This window comes from Euprymna scolopes, chromosome 4 (assembly GCF_053919585.1).
Source record: "Euprymna scolopes isolate OS-2025 chromosome 4, ASM5391958v1, whole genome shotgun sequence".
In the NCBI taxonomy this organism is placed as follows: Eukaryota; Metazoa; Mollusca; class Cephalopoda; order Sepiida; family Sepiolidae; genus Euprymna; species Euprymna scolopes.
This window is the reverse complement of record NC_136485.1, coordinates 178,661,811-178,667,810: the sequence shown is the minus strand read 5'-3', so window position 1 is coordinate 178,667,810 and position 6,000 is coordinate 178,661,811.

Genomic DNA, 6,000 nt, shown 5'->3' with positions numbered 1-6,000 from the left:
GTCCAATCACCGAAATGTCGCAAAATTTTGTATAGATTTCTTAGTCCGAATAAAGATTCTCGTATTTGACTAGAAGCTTTCTACATTTGAACATTTTCGCCTAAATATGATTAAAACAACAAATATCATATGTTTTTCGCCTAAATATGATTAAAATAACAAATATCATATGTTTTTCGCCTAAATATGATTAAAATAACAAATATCATATGAGTTTTAATCTAATAAAATCAATTTCTCATTATTATAGCTAACGAAGCTGCTCCTATTAAACCGTGCGACGGGGAAGTACCTCCCTGCGAAAACGGTTCGTAAAAATATTTATATTTTGATATTTTATTTCCTCTTATTTTGCTCTCATAAAAAACATCTACAGATATGTCCAATCACCGAAATGTCGCAAAATTTTGTATAGATTTCTTAGTCCGAATAAAGATTCTCGTATTTGACTAGAAGCTTTCTACATTTGAACATTTTCGCCTAAATATGATTAAAACAACAAATATCATATGTTTTTCGCCTAAATATGATTAAAATAACAAATATCATATGTTTTTCGCCTAAATATGATTAAAATAACAAATATCATATGAGTTTTAATCTAATAAAATCAATTTCTCATTATTATAGCTAACGAAGCTGCTCCTATTAAACCGTGCGACGGGGAAGTACCTCCCTGCGAAAACGGTTCGTAAAAATATTTATATTTTGATATTTTATTTCCTCTTATTTTGCTCTCATAAAAAACATCTACAGATATGTCCAATCACCGAAATGTCGCAAAATTTTGTATAGATTTCTTAGTCCGAATAAAGATTCTCGTATTTGACTAGAAGCTTTCTACATTTGAACATTTTCGCCTAAATATGATTAAAACAACAAATATCATATGTTTTTCGCCTAAATATGATTAAAATAACAAATATCATATGTTTTTCGCCTAAATATGATTAAAATAACAAATATCATATGAGTTTTAATCTAATAAAATCAATTTCTCATTATTATAGCTAACGAAGCTGCTCCTATTAAACCGTGCGACGGGGAAGTACCTCCCTGCGAAAACGGTTCGTAAAAATATTTATATTTTGATATTTTATTTCCTCTTATTTTGCTCTCATAAAAAACATCTACAGATATGTCCAATCACCGAAATGTCGCAAAATTTTGTATAGATTTCTTAGTCCGAATAAAGATTCTCGTATTTGACTAGAAGCTTTCTACATTTGAACATTTTCGCCTAAATCTGATTAAAAAAACAAATATCATATTATTTTCGCCTAAATATGATTAAAATAACAAATATTATATTATTTTCGCCTAAATATGATTAAAATAACAAATATCATATTATTTTCGCCTAAATCTGATTAAAATAACAAACATCATATGTTTTTCGCCTTAATATGATTAAAATAACAAATATTATATGAGTTTTAATCTAATAAAGTCAATTTCTTATTATTATAGCGAACCAAGCTGCTCCTATTCAACCATGCGACGAGGAAGAACCTCCTTGCGAAAATGGTTCGTAAAAATATTTTTATTTTTATTTTTATTTTCTTCTTAATTTACTGTCAGGAAAAACATCTACAGATATGTCCAATCACCAAAATGTTGCGAAATTTTGTATAGATTTCTTAGTCCGAATAAAGATTCTCGTGTTTGACTAGAAGCTTTCTAAATTTGAACATTTTTGCCTAAATATGAAGGGGGTATACATTAAACTGGTATTTGCAGCGAAGAAGACTTCTTCATTGCGCCCAAATTCTTTGGAATGGAACTTGAACTAAATTCAAATTCCTCAATTTACTCATTCGTATTTAAATGTAGAATTATTTTCAATGGTTTTATGAAAAATCAAATTTTTGGCAGTAAATTGATTTTTCCCATTCCTAAACAGTAAAGATGAATTCTAAAATAATAAAAGTCTCATTAATTTCACTAAATAAATAAGGGCTTTCATGTAATGAAATTATTATTTCTTTTCTTTTGTATCGATGTGTCATTCGATCTATGTTTCATTTAATCTCTGATTAAAATAATACATATCATATGAGTTTTAATCTAATAAAATCAATTTCTTATTATAGCTAACCAAGCTGCTCCTATTAAACCATGCGACGGGGAAGTACCTCCTTGCGAAAATGGTTTGTAAAAATATTTGTATTTTGATATTTAATTTCCTCTTATTTTACTCTCATGAAAAAAACATTTACAGATATGTCAACTCACCGAAATGTTGCGAAATTTTGTATAGATTTCTTAGTCCGAATAAAGATTCTCGTATTTGACTAGAAGCTTTCTACATTTGAACATTTTCGCCTAAATATGATTAAAATAACAAATATCATATTATTTTCGCCTACATCTGATTAAAATAACAAATATCATATGAGTTTTAATCGAATAAAATCAATTTCTTATTATTATAGCTAACCAAGCTGCTCCTATTAAACCATGCGACGGAGAAGTACCTCCCTGCGAAAATGGTTCGTAAAAATATTTTTATTTTTATTTTCTTCTTAGTTTACTGCCAGGAAAAAACATCTACAGATATAAAAGTGAATTGTATATCTATATATCTATCAGCGCAGAATACATGAATACGGAAATTAAGTTCACATAACCACAAACAGACAATCATACCATAATGTGAACATTGTTTAAAAACTAAGAAAATATAGTAAACATCTACGATATTAAATCAGGATGGTGGTGAATTTGGTAGGGGGACATTATTATTATTTCACTCACTAGGAGTTGTCTCACTGATCGTTCACTGACAGTAACATGTGGTATTCCCTGGAGACCGAGTGACAACAAGTCTCCCCAGATTTCCAATGTGCGCCACCTATTGTCCACTCGTGCAGATGATTGCATGTTATTGCAACAGCCGTTTGCCATTGATTTCTCGTTGGCATCGGCCATTGGTGTTTCCTGAGATTCGGGTGACAAAATGCCTCCCTAAGTTACCAGATTGTAACTGCACATTTCCAGTGGAGATCTGGTTAGTACGACGCCACCTCGGACTGCCCCCCCCCCTCATCCCGATCCTTCACAACTAGTTGGTGTCGCGTCAGTCGATGTATCTACAGTTTATTATTTTTTTTTTGTACTTCACGAGGGACATGGACCCTGCGTAAGCAGGTTTAAAATTAATAGCTCCTCCTTGAGGTTTTCTTTCACTTTCTTCGTATATATCTCATTATCTGATACACCTTTTTGTAATCGAGCGTATATTTCATGGGGGGGGGGTATTTTTATTGCTTTAATTAAATTTGATTCATACTTTTATTTCATGCTTGTTTTTATTTTATTTCCATTTTATTTCAATTTATTTTTTATTATATTTTCCACACTAATAATTTTATTTTTTGTTACACTTATTTTTTCATACATATTCAAATAATGCTTGTGGCCTTTTTTTTTTACCTCAAATAATACATTCCAAAATATTTTCATGGTCAAATAAACCAATGAAAACCTTTTGCGTATTTCTTTTTAGGGAGCGACTATTAAATTAAAACCCGTTTACGCAGAGTCCGCGTTCTCCGTGAAGTCCCTTTTTATTATTGTTTTTGTATTAATAATAATAATAATAATAATAATAATAATAATAATAATAATAATAATAATAATAATAATAATAATAATAATAATAATAATAATGGCGCTTGTGCAGTATACGATCCGTGATATATTTTTCAAGTTAAATTAAATTTTATGGTATCTTTTTTTTCATTAAATTGAAAGTGCAGAATAGTTAGAAAAACCCCCTGTTAAGAATGGCTTTCTGAGTAGCGTTATTATTTCAGCACGGTACGTACACGGCACAAATACCAAACAATATTTATTTATATGATAAACGCAAGAACAGATGTTAACTGAAATTTAATGTAATGTTTATTTTTAGTTCATATAAAAACGTTAATTAAAACTGATTAGTTAATGAATTTTAAGATGAATTTGTTTTCGTATGTCTCGGGAGAGAATAGAGAATTTCCTATTTCATTTCCCATTTCAGTCATGTAAAATATTTACAGATAAAATGTTATAAAACAAACAAACTAACTTTTAAGTTTTAAATATATTTAAAAAAAAATAAATAAATTACAACCCTTTGCGAAAATATTGAATTCATCGATCTTTTCAGTTAAAATACAAACAAAAAACATTGCCGTGAAAATGTTTCTTACTTTAAAATATTTGGAAATATTCAACGAAAAGTTTCATTTATTAATAAAAAAACGGACTGAAAAATATTCTCATATAAAAATTGTTTTGCAGTTTAAAAAATAAAATGAAATATTCGACTCTCTTCGACCGATATAAAAATTCAAAAACAAGTTCACTTACTGTTATATTTTGTTAGATTAAAATTATCCTAATGTGCAATAATAATGATTGCAAGTATATTATTATCCAAATGGAGAATTACTTTTTCTCTTAAGGAGAAGAAAATACATGCACGTTTGGACTAACTTCATAAAATTACCACAGCCACAATGTAAATGCAACGAAAATATCTTTTATGGCCACGTAGTTGAACACCGGAAAACTTAGGTACCTTTACCTACATGTTGATCTTGTAATGACGTTACGCAGTCATGTTAATCGGCCTACTCTCTCGGTAGCCGTTGTCCCATCTACCCTCGAAAGAAGAATAAATCGCGCCAGTTTCTCAACCTGGTATTTTACCTCGCGGTACATACAGCGCCTCGTCTTCCCAAATGGTCACCTATCTGGTACTGACCAGGTTCAACGTTGCATAACTTTGGTGATTTGGCGAGAACCCGTGTCTCAACGTGATTGTGCGTATCAAAAAAAGGAAAATACTTGATCAAATAATTATGATTTTAATTTTTTCATTTAATATATTGAGCCTACGGGTTCTAAGATCTATAAATACTGCATTATTTTAAATGCAAATACGTAGATAATGTAAAATAAATTGCCTTGAACTAATTTAATAATCTCCAATCTCTATTAACAATGATTAACCATTCATTTATTTTTATTATCATTTATGTGGGATTTCATGTTTGAATCACATGACGGAGATCATAAATCTATGACGTCACGCCACAACTATAATTATTTTGCAAATATAACATTTTAAGCCTTTTGTATGTGAAAGCCTGATAGCTTAATTAATAGCACATAAAAGTGAAGGTCTCAAGATTCGGGTTTCCATTTCCGGCCATGTATTTTTTTTGGGAATGTATTTACGAATAATACAATTTTCTCTATTTTTCAAAGTTATTAAATTCTCTGATATTTCAAAATTAAACAAATATCGCAATGTATTTATTATTATGCATTTCACTAAATTTATTATCGCTTATGTTTGAATTCGTGTTTCAAAAGCATAAAGTAAATCATAAATCTATGACGCCAAAGGTAAAATTATTTTATCAAGCTTATATTTTAAGCGTGTTTTGTGAGAAAATCCAAAAGATAGGTTGATCAAACCGAAAATTGAAGATCGAAAATTTTCGTTTGTTAACAAAACGCATATGAACGCATGTGAAAATATTAGTAGCAACCGAAGGATAGATGTCTACCGAATGATGTATTTGCAGGTTCCGAGAAAGGTTTGAATTGTAACGATCACTGTTTGAGCGTAACGATCACGTTACAAGTTTTGATTGTATGTCATAACACCCGCGTTACTTGTAATTTACTTACTTAATTAAAACAGACCAAAATACTCTCTAAATAATGACATAGAATCATTTATTATATATAAATTAGACAATAACTTTTCCGTTTTCTTATTCAGCTCCTGAACCTCCATGTGATAATCCTCCAATTGATGACAAACCATGTGAGGATACTCCATGTAAAGATAAAGCTCCATGTGATGAGAACCCTCCATGCAAGGAGCTTCCATGTTAAATCGAATCCAAAGGTGCGAAACCAAAAAGTTTGAATTTTACTATTTTATATTTTTTCACCTTCCAACAAAAACGTAAATCGATAAATATAAAAGACAAT